Source organism: Canis lupus, chromosome 2, assembly GCF_048164855.1.
Source record: "Canis lupus baileyi chromosome 2, mCanLup2.hap1, whole genome shotgun sequence".
NCBI lineage: Eukaryota > Metazoa > Chordata > Mammalia > Carnivora > Canidae > Canis > Canis lupus.
In genome coordinates, this window is record NC_132839.1 from 12,144,974 (window position 1) to 12,163,483 (window position 18,510).

Consider the following 18,510-nt stretch of genomic DNA (forward strand, 5'->3'; position numbering starts at 1 on the left):
CTTAATCTACTTTTTAGTCTTCGGTCCCATTTCTTCCATTTTCTTCAACATCAGCTCCTCAAAGTAGTCCACCAACAATGTATTTCTCATCTCCCTTTCTATCAGGTTTCTACCTAAGATTTAAAAAGTTATTTACAAAAAAAATAAATAAATAAAAAGTTATTTACAATGATCACTACTAATCTCCTACTTGTCAAAATCAATGGCTCTTCCCCAGTTATCACAGATTTTCTGTAGTACTCAATCCCTCCTGTCCTTGATTTCTTCCAGGAATTTATCCTTATGAGTCTCATTCTCCTCCTCTTCTTCCTCCTGTCCCTCAAATCTTGCTAATCCCTGGGACCTTTGACATGTTTTTTTTTTTCCTTTATTGTACATTCATTCCTTCTGTATGCTCATTGATTTCCATGACCAAACATTACTGTTGATTATGTTTATATATGTGAACATGTGAGATCTTTCCATTCCTCTCACCATCAAATCATGTATCTTACTGCCAAGATCCCATCTCCAACTTAGTATCCTCTGCCTTGCCAAAATTTATATGTTGCAAATGCCACACACCATTCTTTTCTTGAAATTTCTTCTCTCTTTTCATTTCCACTCAATTAATTGAAAAAGACTGGATGTCCATAAAGTCTTATATACAAGGCAAATGGATTCAGTTAGGCCAGCTTACTACAGGTCAGAGAACCATATTTTGGTTTTCCATTTTTATGTCTCCACCATTAGTGACAATTTGTTAAGGTCCTCCATTGTTTCTCTTAACTGCCAGCTACTTGTCAATGGCCAGGAGGATCTTGCGGGCCATTTTGAAGATGCTGTGTTAGAGACAATGATTCAGTCAGTGTAGGTCCCTGAGTAGTTGTGTTGAGATCCATCCTTACCACATTTTTATTGTGTTAAGTGTTCTAGAACAGTTCAGGATGTAACTCCTACAGAATCAGTATTACCCTAGCAAAGACAAGTGAGAGAAATTAGATGCTTAGAGTAATGAAATAAATCACAGGGTTACCTAGCTACTCATACCAGAACTTCAATCTGTAAACAAGTCCCACCGAATCCAAAATTCATTTTCTTTCCACTCAGCTATGGCTTATCTGGCTCATCAATTTACGAAACAGTTTTTCACACTGCCGCCTACATCTTTTATCCAACTAGGACTCCCCTTTACATCAGGGAATAGTATCTCTCCTTCCATTTTCTGATGTCCTAGCACTTATTAAAGCAAGCAAGCAGACAAAAGGGTAAAACAATGAAAATAGTTGATAAAGGAACATGAGCAATGAAATATAATAAACATATACTTGAGCTTATTTCTCAAATATAGGTGACCTCTATCAAAGTTACTGGGTATGTTAATAACAGATTGTTGGGTCTCATCCCAAACCCACTACTTTACAATCCTCATTTTTTAAAATCCTCACCACAGATTATTTCATGTGGATTTTGCACTTTTATATATACATTAAAGAATGAGACCCAGGATTTTCATTCTTCTAGATTCCATCCCCTTTCTGCAGAGCATGTGCCTGCTTGAACTTCATAGATGTAAGCATCCACAACAGTTCTGTGGTCATTTAAATTTTTGTTTTCACAAAATTTGAAAGTTAATGGAGGACTTAACATTAATAACATATAAATAAAATGATTTGTGTACCAGAACTCAAAAGCCGATTTTCTAAAGTAGCACATTTTCTGTTCTCTTTTACTTTGTTATTAGATAGTATGTAATAGTTAATAGCTCTAAACATATGAAATAAACTCAGCACCATGAAACAACCTGCCTCAAATCAGGTTGTTTGGTTTCTCATATTCCCCTGCACCAAAGATAATCTAGCTAAGACATGGCATGAGCAAACATATACCTATCTTTCGTCACTATTTATGTAATGAGTTTAAAGCCAGTGTTCACTTGCAATGTGTGAGCTGTACCTTACAATTGTTTTTACTTTTCAAAGTGCAAAGAAAACAGATGCCTTTTGCATGGCTGCTAAACCATATATATAAAGCAAGGGCAGTCCAGCTGCCTTTCTGCTAGATTGCCACAGACCATCTGGTTGGCATTTATCCCACATAGATAATGCCAACACACATCCTGGATGATAAAACATTCACACAAATAAATTTTTATCCCAGAGAAATATGAGTTTTAGGTATATGAAACCAAACCAGTTTCTTACCAAAGTGTTAGTCCATGTAAACATGAATATATTGTATCCTGGAATCCACTTCTCAGAATTTTCACTCAGATCTGATAAAAGCAACTGATATGTTACAGATGGGTATTGAAAATAGAAAAAATATATATTTTTAATAGGGTTTGAGTCATGATTCTAATGGGTATTTAGAATGACTCTTCTTTGTTTTTCCTTTCAATTTTAAGTAGAATAATAAACATTTTTAAATCTATAAAATTCTGATACATTGCTTAAATGGGGATCTTCTAATTAATCCAACAAAATATTTTAAGAGTTTTGGGGTTTTCTGAATAAAGCAGTACTTTTTTCCTAAGCAGTTTATTTAGGTAGTCTAATATAATTCAGGTTTGTCCTTGTGTACAGAAGTGCTCTTTATTAACCAAAGCATAAATGTGTTATACATTGAGATATGCACAGAAATGACCAAGTCAGCATGATCTAATCATGTTTGCATCAGGTGTCCATCATGTTTACTTCATGATCTGATAGTTTATCAGAGTAACAACTTGCTAACACTTAGGTTACCACTTTATTGATTTAAGGGAAAAAAAAATCAATGTAACTGTACAAAATACCAAACATCTACCTTTTATTGAGGACTTACAACTATGTAAAAAGTGTTTTACATTAGTGACTTCATTCACAAACTCGCTTGCTTTCTATCATATAGTTTACATCATTTTTCCTCATATACTAGTTTAAAGTTTTAATACTGTTCATATGCCTACTTCTATAAAACCAACAGTTAGGCACCACTACTGATTGTACATAAGTTCCAGCCTGATTAGCATTTTTTCCTACTCATTTTCTGCCTTCACTTTTTTTCCATCTTTGCATGTTCATCTGCTGGTTTCTCCCATTTATATATCTCTCATTTATATGTGACCAGATGAAGACAAAACTACAAGTGTATGACCAGGGCATTACAATGTGTCCTAAAATTCAAACCTCCAAAAGTTGGTAACCACTAAGTTTATTTACTTGGCCTTTAAAAATCCAACCAATTAAAAATTTCAAACAATTAAACTTGTAAAATTAAATCATATTTTGAATACAAACTTTGGCTTATTTTTTTCATTCAAAAAATTAAAATTTAACTATTCCTGATTATGAAATATAGAGAATTCTTTCTATTATAAAGAGAGATGAGGCAGAAAATAGATTTTTTCCTATACATGTAGATCTTAGAGAATGACTATGAAAATATTCTTATGGAAAGTATAAAATGGTAGATCATTTATTATAGTGAGAATCAGGAAATATGGATTATTGCCATATAAATAGTTATCTAGGACTAGAAGTATTTTAAACTATGTGTACCTCAGTTTTCCCATTTGTACAATAGGGATGAACAAAATTCATTTTTTTGGAACAGTAATATTTTAAGTTTAAAGACATCTAGCTTTATTTAAGATATCTACAAATAGTATTTATCCTGTTATCCAGAACAGTGTCTGATATACAGTTCAAATTCTAGTTTGAATCAGAATATATAAATTTGTATTCCTATGAAATATTTAATTTTATTCTAAAATGATCTACTAAAAAGGACTAATATTTTAATCAAAGAACCAAAGTCCTACTCTTTTTTAAGCCATCCCTCCCCTCAGACACTTGAAAGATTAAAGACGTATTGAATACCAGAAATTTATGACCAAGTACACTACAAAAATCTGGCACTTCAGATTGTAATTGAGTGTATAAAAATTCATCAGAAACCTATAGTCATTTAAGTTGACAATGAACTCTCACCCGTGAACATAACTTGCAAATTGTCATATGGTATGATAAAATACAGACTCTTCAATTGTTATTTTTCCCTTCTATAAAAACATTCATTTTTAAGCGGTAGATTGCCAAAAATGGCATCCAGAAGGCAATATGCCTTCATGGCGATATTGCCCTCAAACAAATTTTGCTTTCATTAGCTCTGCTGGAATACGTTAAACTAGAGTTATTTTAAAATAACTCCTTCTTTTACTATGCACATTCTTAATACCATTTTTAAACCAAAACTTATGAAATTCTTTGTTAATATACATCAGGGCTGCACAAACCTGGCTATGATTTAGTGGATCTAATTATAATCCACTTGCCCAGGCTAGATCATTCAGCCAGCAATGAATCATACATTATCGTTTTCTATAATTTGTTCTACCCAAAGATTTGGGGGCTCTAGCACAAACTCATCAGGCATCCTGATGAAAAGTTATTTCCTTCCCTAAATGCCTTCTACTACTTGCCTTTCTCAATAAAAGATATTAAGATCTTCAACAATGTATTCGTGTAATAATGGAAAAAAGGAATGAAACCTCCCAAGAATAAGTAATTATTAATTTAATATTCAATCTCCTGTCATGCATGATTTCAACAATAATACAGTGACAGTCCTTGGTGGAAGCTTCCCTGGCTACCTACTTAGCCCTAGTTTACCAGGTGTCAAGAAGTCACATGGGAAAACACTGGCCTAATACTCAGAACTGGGTTAAAAATCTCAAACCAAGGGGATCCCTGGGTGGCTCAGCGGTTTAGCACCTGCCTTCAGCCTAGGGCATAACCCTGGAGTCCCGGGATCGAGTCCCATGTTGGGCTCCCTGCATGGAGCCTGCTTCTCCTTCTGCCTGTGTCTCTGCCTCTCTCTCTCTCTCTCTCTCTCTCTCTCTCTTTCTATCTCTGTGTCTCTCATGAATTAATAAATAAATAAAATCCTTAAAAAAAATAAAATCTCAAAAAAAAAAAATTCAAACCAATCATTTATTTGCTGCATGGCATCCATCAGTAACTTCTTGACCTTAACCAAATGCATTTTACCAAATCTACTCCATGACAGGTGGTTAATCAAACCGTTATCATTAGAAGAGTGAAGTTCTTTCATTAGGGCCTAAATTTTAGACAATAGGCTTAAATATTTAAACATATTCATTTCTAGCTTCTCATTCAACCAAATTAAATTTGAATCCTAAGCCCTGTACAATCAGAACAAGAGGAAATTCTATCTCCAACTGTTTTTGGCTATACCTTTTAGGGTTACACCGAAATCCACTTAGGGGCACACCAAGTTTATGCAATTCTGGGGAAAAGGCGAGTGGGGGATGTTTAAATCATCACCATATCATGGTCTTCATTGACCTCTTTTTACAAGCTTTTAACAGTTCCTTTAAGAAGTTCTCAGCTTTTCTGCTCTGTGTAGAGAATAGAGGAATCTGTTGAGTTTAGGAAACTAAATCCCCAGTTTCCTCTCCAAGAAAGTTCTACAGCTACTTAAAGATTTTCCACCTTTCCAAAGCACTACCGTGGATGGTGCTCAGGTCCTCTACCAGCCTAGAACCCAGGACTGCAGACCTACTCACTCTCCTTTTGAATCCTCTATTCCTTCTTTCATTTGAAGATGCTCCATCCCAGCCCCATCCAAGGATTCCTAAATAGGATCTTTTCAATGGACTTGAACTTCCACAGAAAACCAACAGCATTACTGACTCCCCTACATGGCTCTCTACCCACCTACCATGCCAGATGCAATTACAAAGAGCCTCACTGTCTGCATACAACATAAAGGGAGGGAAAAGTAATAAACGATTTACACAGTTTATTTTTTAATCCTGTTGTAATAGTCTTTCATATTCATGAGATCATGGAAATTTTGTTTTGTTTGTAGCCCTAGCACCTAGCACAGTTCCTGGTATGTCAAGTTAATTAACTTTTAATAAGTGATTGGCAACTGAATCAATCTGAGTTAGTAAACAAGTGAGTTAGAACAGGATACTATTTTGAAATCCTAAACTGAGAAGTCATTTTTTTTTTTTTAAATCTAAGTTCTGTACTTCCACCCATTGGCTTCATGGCACTTATAGCTTCAAGGTGAAGCCTGAACAAAGAAGGCAACTAAAACACTGAAAGAATTCTTAAAACTTATAGCAGGCACAATAGTCTAAAAACAAGGTATCTTTCACATGAAGGAATAAGGCACTTAAGATATAAATGGATTTGTTGTGAATTTCAAAATCTCTTGGCTTGGAAGAGGAAATTAGACCCTGGAAGTCCAGAGCCAAAGTCAACTCTCTGTAAAGTGCCAGAAAGTAAATATTTTAGAGATTCTGTGGCCCACAAAGCCTATGAAAACTATTCTCTGCCATGGCAGTGCAAAATAACTCATAAATTATACATAAATTATCGAGCATGGCTGTGGTCCAATAAAACTTTATAAGAACAGGCAACAGGCCAGATTTGGTCCACCAACTGTAGCTAGCCCAACCGCTGTCTAGAGCATAGAGTTTATAAATGCTGACCACATTTATATTCCTAGACTGTGGATGAGCCTAGAGACAATGGGAAGAGAAAAAAAAGAAATTCACTATAAATGTTAATTATTTTAAAACGTTATTTCAGGTGAAGGCTCTTGGGAGTCTCATTCTCAAAAGGACGATCCCAAGAACAGAAGGTATGTCTCTCAAAATTCTAAGGGTAGAGATGCTTTACACTCTATGGTGGAATACCAATGGCAGCAATAACAACAAAGGCTCCAAAAAAAAAAAAAAAAAACCCTAAACAACAACAACAAAAATAAACAAATAAACAAAAAACAAAAGCTCCTCATGCCTGCCAGAGAATTGCTTTGATCCAAGGTCAAATGATTCCATATCAGACAACCTTAGGTAAACAGGCTAAGGATAGGAAGGGTAGAGAATGTAGATGAGCATCAGATAAGCAGTCTCACAATCACTGAAGTCTCATCAGCAAGAAAGATGTTCCCTGGGAACAACCAATTCTGAGAGAACAAGCCACAAGCAGCCAGAGGAGATGATGACAAGAGCTTTGGGACCAGAGGCATTTTAAAGGCAACGAAATGATAAAGCTGCCCATCACCCTCAGGGCAGGCTGATAAAGATGAGCTACTTCCCCACTGCCCTACTGTACCATTACTCCTGTACCCACATTTACGCCCACATGGGGATGTAAATGGAGAAGACTGCCCTGCAGAAGTCATGGGAATTTGGCATAGATTGAAAATCATGAGGTAAATCCATAAAACTAAACAATGCCTTCAACTATAAGTATCTTACATCAAAGATAAAACTTGGAGCTTCTGAAATGAGATTTTTTTTCAGGGATAGCAAAGTAAATTAATACATACTTCTCTTCATAAAAGAGTATATACTTACAATTGCCCAGATTTGCTCTCCTTGCGATGCCACCAGAGGCCAGTTCATGTAGCATCACCAAATCCTCTCATGTAGCTATAAAAGTAGCAGCAAAGACTTCTTGTAAGTTATTAAACATCAAAGTCCTGCTTTACTGTGTGAGTTGCAAATTCACTCACCTAATCTGCAGACAGCTACAGGACGTGGATACTAGTAGGATGTCCCTCTAGAGCGGGGCATAAAGTGCCTCTAGAGGAGGTGTCCCCTTCTCCTTGGAGGACCCAAAGGAGAGCTCTATTTTATATCTGTACCTGCCAGTCCCCCTAAGAATGTAGCTTTATAATGACTAGTATTCCTCATGAAGTTCCTGAATTCAGATAGACAAAGTAATGAGAAACTATCATGAATTTTTCTTCATAAGCCCCAAATGAGAATCTCTATTTAAACCAAATCCTAGATAAACAATGTTCTCTTCCAAAGTGAATAAGCTACTTAACAAGCTACTTGTTTCCTCACAACTTGTCTACACACAGCCAAATGCAGTGAGCCAAATGCCAATGCAGGGAGCTATGGCTCAGGAAACAAGATTTCGGAGGGGTAGACAGAAAGAGGATTCCCTACATAGCTCACCCACAACCACTCAAGGCACAAAGGCAGCCTACGGACATATGGTGCTGAGGGCATATCCTGTCCTGAGTACTGAACATTCAGTCAGCTCCTAGCAGTCACCTAATGAATGGAGAGTTAAATGGAGTACAAAGTATAGGCAGTTAGAACTGATGTTGTTACTTGGTCTGTTTAATGTTCCTCCATCTATAAACTCGACTTTAAGGGGTCCTTAAAATCCCAGTGCAGCCTCACCCATTTCTTAGTTCAGGCAACCTTGTCACCACGGATACTACCAAAGTCACCATCAAGGTCAGTGCACAGTTCTTTCAAATATATATCCTCGAATATAAATCCTTGAAGGGAGTTTAGCTATTAATGAACCAAGAAAACAAATTTATTTTTTAAAGGTTTTATTTATTTATTCATGAGAGACACACAGAGAGAGAAAGACACAGGCAGAGGGAGAAGCAGGCTCCACGCAGGGAGCCCAATGTGGGACTCGATCCTGGGACTCCAGGATCATACCCCGGGCAGAAGGCAGGTGCTAAACTGCTGAGCCACCCAGGGATCCCTGAGAAAACAAATTTCTAAGAGTCTTTGAAAGTACCCTAAAAAGTGACAAATTTCATTAATGTCAATTTAATTGCAAAGAAAAATACCAAGCTTTGGTTTTTGACAAATTTTATCATCTCATAGAATGAGAAAGTTAATTGTACTTTTCAGTGTAGTTATTTTTAAAACCAAAACACCTTAAGGCCCAAGGATTCTAGCCATTTGTGGGGACCAGCTTCACAGATCTAAAATTATACTAAAAAAATAAAATAAAATAAATAAAATAAAATAAAATTATACTAAGAATAACACAGTAACAAACATTTTCAATTGGTTTGCTCTTCTAGTAGGTATCACAAGAAAAAAAAAAAAGGAGAGATTTTATTTCCAAGAGAAAAGTAGCCAATTTTTTCTATGTATGATGTGTATCTTCACTAAACACTGTTTATTGAGTTGACCTCCAGGTAAATTATCTGGTGTTTGGTACAGAAGGTTCTATTTAGAAAGATGGGGTTAAAAAAGAAAATTAGAGATCAAAAGGAAAATGTTATAGAGAAGATACGAGACTTTTTCAAGAGTATATGGCCATATTCTACATCATTATAATCCCTTTCAGGGGCAACAGTACTCTTGTTGTGAGTGTTCACTCAAAGGTAAACAGTAAGTCTCACTACTACATGAAGCCTGGAGAGTTCCATGTAAAAAGATGAATTACCAAATAAAGGGCTAGCAAAGTTCAAGGGGTTCACACTGAGAGGGAGAGAAGCATCTTGGAAAGGCATGTATTTTTGTTTTCATGTATGACTGTAGAAATTCTTTCAGCATTACCATTGTGCTTTTAAATGCTTTCTGCTGAGAATAATTTCAGCATAACAATTGACCATATATTCTATATTTTTTTTCCTACTTGAAAAAAAATATACCCCTATATCAAAATATGCATAGGTAAAGAGCATGTGTTAAGTATTCCTGAGAATCTAAAACTACTTACAGAATATAAATTTTAAGAAAGTTACCATTTGTCATTACAAGAAGCACCAAAAAAATCTAATAGGCTAAAACCAGAAAGCATGATCTTAAACCAATGGTCACCTTGGCATTAAGAAAGGTATTTTGATCCGAAAGATACTTAAGGGAAATATGGATATACCTCTTTGTGTTAGTGGGGGTTTCTCTAGAGAAAGAAACCAGGAGGATGTGTACATATTGAGAAACATTATTTTAAGGAGTTGATTCATCCCATTAAAAGACTGACGTGTCCAAAATCTGCCGGCGTGGAACTGGCAGCCTGGAGACTCTGATGCTGCAGTTCAAGCTCCAACGCCATCTACCGAGAGAATTCCTTCTCGTGTTACTCAAGGGAAGTGCTCCTTTGTGGCATCAAGACGTGTCATTGATTGGATGTGGCTCCTGTCCATTATGGAGGGCAACCCCTTCTATTCCACCAATTTAAATGTTAATCTCCTCCAACAAAAAGCAAAATAAAACAAAAACCACCACACTATCACCACAACACCCAGAGTAATATTTAACCAAATATCTGAGCACCATAACCTCCCCCCCCAGTTGATACAGAATACCAAGCAGACTTGTTTTTAAGAGTAATTTTAAACTTCATGGGATAAGCATTGCGTGCTATATGTTGGCAAATTGAATTTAAATTTTAAAAAAGGTTAAAAAAAGTAATTTTATACTTTCTAAGCTACATATGCATCACATTTTAAAACAAGTAGGATAAATGTGAAATAGGTGAAAGGTGACTAGAACCCTTTTTTTTTTTTTTTTTTTTTGCCAAAAATTAGCTTTAAGACTTGAAATCAGATGCTTCTTCATTTACATTGGAAAATGATTTGTTAGGATGAAATGTTAACTTGAAAATATAGTGGGTTTTTTTTTTTTTTTTTGAAGCTATCATTTCTAAAATAGTGTAACTTTGCCAGCAGGGATAATTTACTGATCTACATGAAATATTTAGAGTGCTCAAATCCCTGCAACTGCAAGATGACATTTTGTCAAGATCAATAAGATTCTTCATCTTTCTAAAGTATACAACTGCATGTTAGAATTTGCTTGGTGAACATATTCCCAGTGACTTAACTTGAGATACATTTTTCCAGACATTTAAAATGTTATTTTAGCCCCAATTACTAGTTAGCACTCACACTTTATTTTGTTTTTACACTTAGCAGCAGACTTCCTTAAACATCATCATTCATCATCTCTAAGTGCTTGACACTTTCCCCCAACAACACCTGTGAGAAGTCAGTTCCATTGCTATCATTCTCATCTTCCACAGAGCCTACAAAGCATCTTTCTCGACAGAGAAAAAAGGTCTCTTACTTATCACCTTCTCAAGCCAGAATGTCACCTGCCTGTAGCCTGAGCTCTTATCACCTGAAATATTATCAAAATCTGGAAGATAGCTGCCCACCACAGTTGGTGAACATATTTTGGTTGCCTACCTCAACAGTGACTGGAGTAAGAATTGCTTTGTCTTAAGTGTCTTAGACTACTTCATTAATTGGTCCAGCAGGTCAGACCATCCATTGAGTTAGTCCTAATTAGACTGGAACTTCCCTGATGACAAGATGTATCATGGTCTTTGTGCTGTGATGTTAAGGACATGAAGAGATTTCACTTGCTCATAGATCAAGAAAAAGAAATGGGGATCTAAATGAGGAAGAAAGGGCACAAAAAAATCTGAGAGGACAAAAGAGGAAAGCAAGGAGTAAAGGTTGGTTTGAAGAAAGGTGTACCCTCAAGATTAATATCTTATCTACAAGCTCCATTTTTTTTTAGCCTTTACAGTTAAGATGATAATCTCCATGGTAGAAATAAATATTTACTGTCAGTTATTAGGTAATTACAAAGTTACAATTTTAAGATTTGGATGAAAGCAAGCTAATGGGTACCAATGGAAGGAGTGCTGAGGAAGAAAGGTGGCAAAGCAAAAAGAATGGTGAAGGAAGATCATCCATTTCACAATGGTGCTAGGAATAGGCAGTTGATTCTGTCTAGAAATGCATATTTCTAGCCCAACAGCAGTGTGTATGAAAGGATACTAAGTATTTAATACACGATTGGAAGCTGGCATCTAAAAATTGACCGTGTGGCAGATTCCATTCAGGTTCAGCAGGTAGGAGTTAAAACATGAGACGAGGACATACTATGACATGGGAAAGATAAGGATCATCAGTAAATGGACTAAGTCATTTCACACATATATGTAATCCATTTAAAACATAGCTCAGGGGGCGCCTGGGTGGCTCACTTGCTTAAGCGTCAGCCTTTGGCTCAGGTCGTGATCCCTGGGTCCTGGGATTGAGCCCCGCATCGGGTTCCCTGCTCTGGAGGGAGCCTGCTTATCTCTCCCTCTGCCCACCTTTGCCCCTACTTGCTTGCTCTCTGTCAAATAGATAAATAAAATCTTTAAAAATTAAAGTAAACAAATAAAACATAGCTCAGTATCTTAGTAATTCATAAAATGAAATTTTTTAAAGCTACTGAATTTATGGTGGCAGTATAGTTGAGGCAATCCAGCTTCATCACTCACTGTGTGGCCCTGGACAAGTAACAAACCTCACTATTCTCATCTAGAAAATGAGTATAGTAGGGTTGAGGTGATAGTTAAGTGGCTTCAAGTTGTTTGTTCGGTATGTGTCTCTTATTTGGTTGATACTATACAAATGCTGCCAACTTTTTTCCCCCATTACTATCTATTTTCCCATTTAATGAATATTACAAGTACTACTTTAAAATGAGATTGATTTTTCATACTATTAAACATTCCTTGCTTTTGACAGGGTTTTAAACCCATCATCTAGAAAAACTTCACTCCTACAAATAAAATATTGTAAACTTTTTACATGGAAAGGCAGTACACACACATAAATATTGAAATTTGTACACATTGCATCTTTTACCCGTTTTTGAGGTCATCTGTTATATACAATAAACCTTGGACTGTCAATGTTATGGACATAATCTTTACTCAGAAATTAAACCAAAATTTTATGAAACAAATTTAATCATTAAATATAGGAGATTAATATTTGAGCCTTTGTTTCTGCCATTTTAAATATATGCTCTTCTCTTCCTTGAAATGAGGTAAAGAAAAGGAATTTAATTTCTTTTCAAACCTGGACTCTCCTGCCAGTATGCTTAAAATGACTTCAAATACTAGAGTTAGATGTAAAAGGAGATTAACTAGATATCCAGCCATCCTCATTTGCTTTTAACTGCATTTTCTTTCTGTCTTTTACTAGAAGGAGGGGAAGAAATTAGGTTAAAACATTCCTGACTTTATATGAGATTATAATAAGCAGCATTTTCAAGAGATAAGAAAGCAGAGCTAAGAATTTATGCAACAGCAAAGGTTGTTACAGGATCTTTATTCAGAAGGAAGAGAATTACAGTAAACTTGAAAAATGAGAAGCAGATGCAATTCACGGAGTTTCTTTCCTGAATAGTAAGGTGTCCTTGTTTAACAAGGTAACTTATTTTACCAGAGAGACATGGTAAATGTCCTGATCTGTATTACTTAGAGAACAAAGTAGTAAATGAGTATAATGACTAGTCATAAATATTCATGAAATCAGGCAATTATAAGCATAACCATTGCTTTTTGATTGTTTAGAACTGGACTGATTACCATATGAAAACCATTCCTTCTTGAAAAAGTTGTTTTTTTTTTTAATTTAAGATTATTTGGCATAAGTCCTCTTGTAAAAGATGTATAATACCTAGTTTAGTATATGTGCTGCCGAAGCAAGCACTGTAATACCTAATTTAAAATCCTGTGCCATCAGTTTGGTGAGGACAAAATGTGTAAGTCTCATTTTCCAACATAGTTTGCTGAGGTTAGCAACAGCGACCTAGAAAGTACAAAGGCTGTTAAAAACAAGAGTTAAAACATACTGATTTAACTATATACCAGTAAAAGACTTGGAGTCCCAACACATGTTTTAAGAAAACAATATATTTTCACCTCTGAGACTGCTACTTGTAATTTTACTTACAAAACCTAGAATTTGTATCTATTTATAGTTCGGGGTAAATTTTTCCACACTCTACAATTCAAAAAGAAAAGCCACCTGTAAGAGAGCCATTTTTGTTATTCTGGTGTCCTCGAGTATCAGGAGACAGCAGGGTTCCATTCATGCGTTCACTCAACCATTGCTTAATGCCCGGTATAGAATACATTACTGTATTATGTTGCATCACTATAATGTGAAATGGAAAAAAATGATGACCCAGAAAAGGAAAAGATTCATCAGTTTGGTGAAAGAAATACTATGGAGTAGGTGGGTCTTTTCCAAGAAGAAAAAGTCCCTCAAATGATATCAGAATGAAAACCTACATTGAGTCATACAGTCACCAAAAGCCCTAGCCACCAATGATTGTTCCATAAGCAAATAAAGTAGGTCAAAGTATATGCTGTTACTAAAACTATCTAAAAGATTAGTCCATGCATATTGCCACCATACTCCTTCCAGATTGAGTCCAAATTTATTTGCATGGCATCTAATTACATCCTTTCTTAGACTCCCAGTCACCAATTTATGGTAACAATAAACTACTCACACACCGCCACATCTTGATGAATTTAGAATGTTGGGCAATGGCAGAGCAAAGCAATGAAGTAGCACAAAGACATTCAAGTACTGAAAAAGGCTACAATAGTCCCTAATTCATGGATATGGATCTGTGCCTGCCTCCAGCAAAGTTTTCCTTTCAGCTTGTTGGGAGACTGTTCTCGTTGAGACTCATCTTCAGTTCTTTATTTAAAGCAGAATCAGAGCAGAGTAGAACTTCTTTTGCAGTCCTTTAAATATAAATATATATATATATATAAATAATTTTATAATATGTATGTACATAACATAAATAAATGAAAGAGAGAAACTAGTATTTTCTGTAGTTCTGTTGGGATGTACCTTTAAGGAGCACTTAGGAAAAAGATCAAATTTCAGCATATTTATCAATAGAAAGTTATCAAGGTCCTTATTAGTGGGATAAATACTTAGTAATAATGAGATTTTCTATGTTCAAAAGATAAAGGTGCAAGTATAGTCATTTCTTCCTAAGACATATTTTATATAGCCTTCTTCGGAACTTGGTATTTTATCAACTTTAAAAACTTTTTATTTTTATCAACTTTAAAAAGAAAACCGTAAGACAGACAACGGATCTTGAATCAGATAGACCATAACTAAAAGGTCTAAAATCATCCCACTACTGCTTCTATGAAGACATTTTACAGCTATCATAACTTGTGATGGTAAAAAAAGGCTTTAGTCTGTCATACATATGCTTAAGTGATAGAATTTACATGGTCTTCTATGTTACGAGATTTAAGAGTTTTACAAGTCAATTAACAGGCCACACTTCATTCCAACTCTAAAAAACTTACTGCAGTTTCTTCAATACCTGCAAACTCATCTTCATTGCAATTCAGTGATCTGTCTTATGCGTGGAAATTCAGATAAAAGACTATAGTGGATAAATACATGATAAATGTATTATAGGCATGTAGGAAAAAATTCTTTTAAACTTATAGCTCAATTTCTCAATTTTTTTCCATGACTAGTTTATAAGTCTAGCATCTGATTTCTCATGGATTTTATTTCAACGGTTATATAATCTTTAAAAATCACGTTCATTATCATACTCACTTGCAGGTGTCTCTAAAGATTGAGAATTTTTCCTAGCTCCCTTGAAAACTATGCCAACTCATTAAAACCCCAGCTGGGAATCTCATTGCCCTTGAGCTGCTGACAGAGAACCCCTAAAAAGAAATTAGAAGATATCATATAGACTGCTTCTATCCCTGCAAATCCATCAAACACTTAATATGCACCAAGCAATGTAGCACATGTTCAGAACACAAATAAGAGTCAATTGTGACCCTGCTATACAGACAAGAGTATCCTGGGGGCAGTGGTGGGAGAGAGAAATGATTAAGTGATGATTAAGTTAATTTACTCATCAGTTAAATGCAATTTTGTCAGTTCAGCAATACAGAAATAAACAAATGCCACTATTAGCATAGAGGAGGGACTAATAAAATCCACATTGATGGGGGTATTGAGTTAGCAGAGATTATATAAGTGTAGAATGATTATGAATAGCAACAAAAATAGAGAACAGATATATTAGCATATGTAACAAATACACTTCTGAAAATCAAAAATTTGTTAGTGCTAGAACCTAAAATTTAATGCAGAGAGTTTAAATGGATGAAAACTAGAGGGAAATCAAAGTGAGAATAGGTAGTGTTTAATTGTTTTAAAAGCAATTAAAATTCCACAGAAGAGCAAAATAAATAATACATATTGAGAAGTTACTTCTTGCAAGCACTGTGTTGTTACACACTTGTTTATTCATTTCATCGCCATTCAACAAATGAAAATATTAAAGCTCAAAAAGACAAAACTTCCCCAAGGCCATACAGTCCAAAGGTAGCAGAGTTACCCCCTCAGCGGGTTTTTCAATATATTCCGGTCAAAGTCAACCATGCATCAGTATCTGATTTCAGAGCAATGGTTCTAAACAACAGTGCCAACTGAGAACATTCTAGAAACTGAATTTCTCATATCTCTCCCTTACTGAGTCAGTATCCAGAAGGATAAGACCCAATAATCTGTGTTTGTCCAAGTCCAGGTGATGTGATGTGCATCATGGTCTAAGAATATCAGAGGAAAAGTACAGGCATTTAGAGACAACCCCTCCAGTGGATTTCAGTTCACTTTTCACCTCTACTGTCATTACATGAGATAGGCTTCAATGACATCTATGTCACTAGGTCAGAAAGTAAAACAGGACCTTTCATAGAAGAGGGCTTCCCAAATTCTGATGTGCATATAAATCTCTTAAGGATCTTATTAAAATGCAGATTTCAACGCAGTAGGTTTATCAAGAGCCCAAAATCTTGCATGTCTAACAAGGTCCTAGAGGACTCCAATGCTGCAATTATGAAAATTAGGCTTTGAATATCAAGGTCACAAGTCAGAAAAATGGTGTTCTAAAGACACAAACTACTAAACTTGACAAGGTAAATACAGTATTTTGATGAGACACACTAGAAATTGTCAAAAAGCGACACCCAGAGAATTGTGATGTTACAAAAATACCCAAGCAGGACTGCCTTTAAAACATCCCTCATTTATTGTTGTTGTTTCGAAGACTTCAAGGAAAAAAAATCCCTCCAACACCCACACATTTCTACATCTGGAAGCTTTTTCTTCCAACTTCAGTCCTCTGTCTACAATTGAATCTCCACCTCTTGCTCTAGCATCAGTGGACATGAACAGCTAACTCTAGTCTGCTTTTAGCATGTCCTCTCAAATTTGGCCCACATCACCCTTCATTCAGCCTTTGCCCCTTGACAGGTAGTTACATTTATTTGATAGCCTGATAAAACGACCAATGACTTACCTAGTATCTCACCATAAGCAGCTCAAACGGATTTAGTGAGGTCTTTTAATGGCCTCATCAGTTTCTTCCAAAATCTAAGGCAACCAAAAAAAATTTAACCAGAGTTTTGAGACCACAGAAGAACCATAGGACAACGTCTCCATCAAGCATGGCTCTGCTGTGTTACTGATTGCTTTAGCAACTTCACATACAGCTCTAGCTCAAATTTAATGGCACCACTTAGCACTTTGCTACAATATGCAATACAGCTTTCCACCAAAAAAGGTGAAAAAAGAGCTATAATAAAAATCATTCTATGGCATATATACTTAAATTCTGCAGGGTTTCACTGCAGATCCATGCCAGCCTGCAAGTGTTTTATGATCAAGAAAATAGAACGACACTTCCTTGGTGGACTTGGGCACTCTCCCAAGTTACCAGATTCTTTTTTCCTTTTCATTGTGTTTATTTAGTATTCTTTGGCTACTAGAACTGTAGATTTCAATAAATTTATTTTGTTAGATGGTTAGCAAAATAGTGTAACAAGGACTATAGGTCAAGCAAAGACAGTTGAAATATAGCCTTGCTCTTAAAAAATTATGAAGTGGGAGATGCAGCAGAGTGTCATGGTCAAAGGTAGCTTTCTGAGACATCAAGAGTCCAATCCCATCATCTGCCACTTAAACTCTCTGGGTAGTTTCCATAATCACCCTCTGTCTCAATTTCCCTATCTATTTAAAAATATGGAGACGAGGCAAAAATACAATCTTTCCATCGTGGAATGGTGAGAATTCATCAGTTTACATTCATAAAATACCTAAAGAAATTCTGGTACCTCATAAATGTCCCCTATTTTTTTTTAATATAGTTAAGACATGAAGCTGGCCTCATAAACTCAAGTGTGCCAAAAGCCCCCCGCCCCCAATATACTCTTGCTTATTTTGTTAAAACTTAAAAAAAAAAAAAAATTCTTCTTTCCCTCATTCCAAATAGGATGGTGCACAGATACTTTCAACAAATTATCTGGCCACAGTCAGTCTTATTTCAATTTGCATACCAGCTCTTAAGGCTTATAAAATGCACAGGCATCAAGAGCTGGAAGGACAATGATCTGGTCTCTGCTTCTCTCTCTCTCCTCTCTCTTCTATATTACCCATCATCCTATCTTCTCCTTAATCCTTCATCTAAGCAGGTAGAAAACTGTGATGCCACTGTCTTTTGTCTCTTTAGGTCTATAGAGTCAACTACTTGCATTTTAAGGTTACAGAAGAAAAACTGAAAACGTGTCTTTCCTCCTGCCAACTACTTGCTCCTTACTTGAGAGCAAAAGAATGGTCCTTCTCCTTGTAGGTCGCTCTACACCCTGAAATTTCTAGCAGCTTATCCACTCCTCGACACCCTTCCCTCTCTGACCCCAGAGACCCAAACCTAGAAGCAGGAGCCCCTGTGAGCCACCAACCTCTTTAAAAAAAAAAAAAAAAAAAATTATTTATTTATTCATGAGAGACAGAGACAGAGAGAGAGGCAGAGACACAGGCAGAAGGAGAAGCAGGCTTCCTGCAGGGAGCCGGATGTGGGACTTGATCCCAGGTCTC

The 18,510-nt window shown here is 35.9% G+C and overlaps 1 long non-coding RNA gene across 1 annotated transcript in view; it reads right to left on the minus strand.

Annotated features, from left to right (window-relative positions):
• Nucleotides 1-7,359: 7,359 nt before the first annotated feature.
• The window catches only part of LOC140612320 (uncharacterized), a 70,367-nt gene continuing 59,216 nt past the window's right edge, over nucleotides 7,360-18,510 (minus strand). Inside the window, exon 3 of the long non-coding RNA XR_012013599.1 lies at nucleotides 7,360-7,435. This is a non-coding gene — a long non-coding RNA (uncharacterized lncRNA). The remainder of the gene's footprint in view (nucleotides 7,436-18,510) is intronic.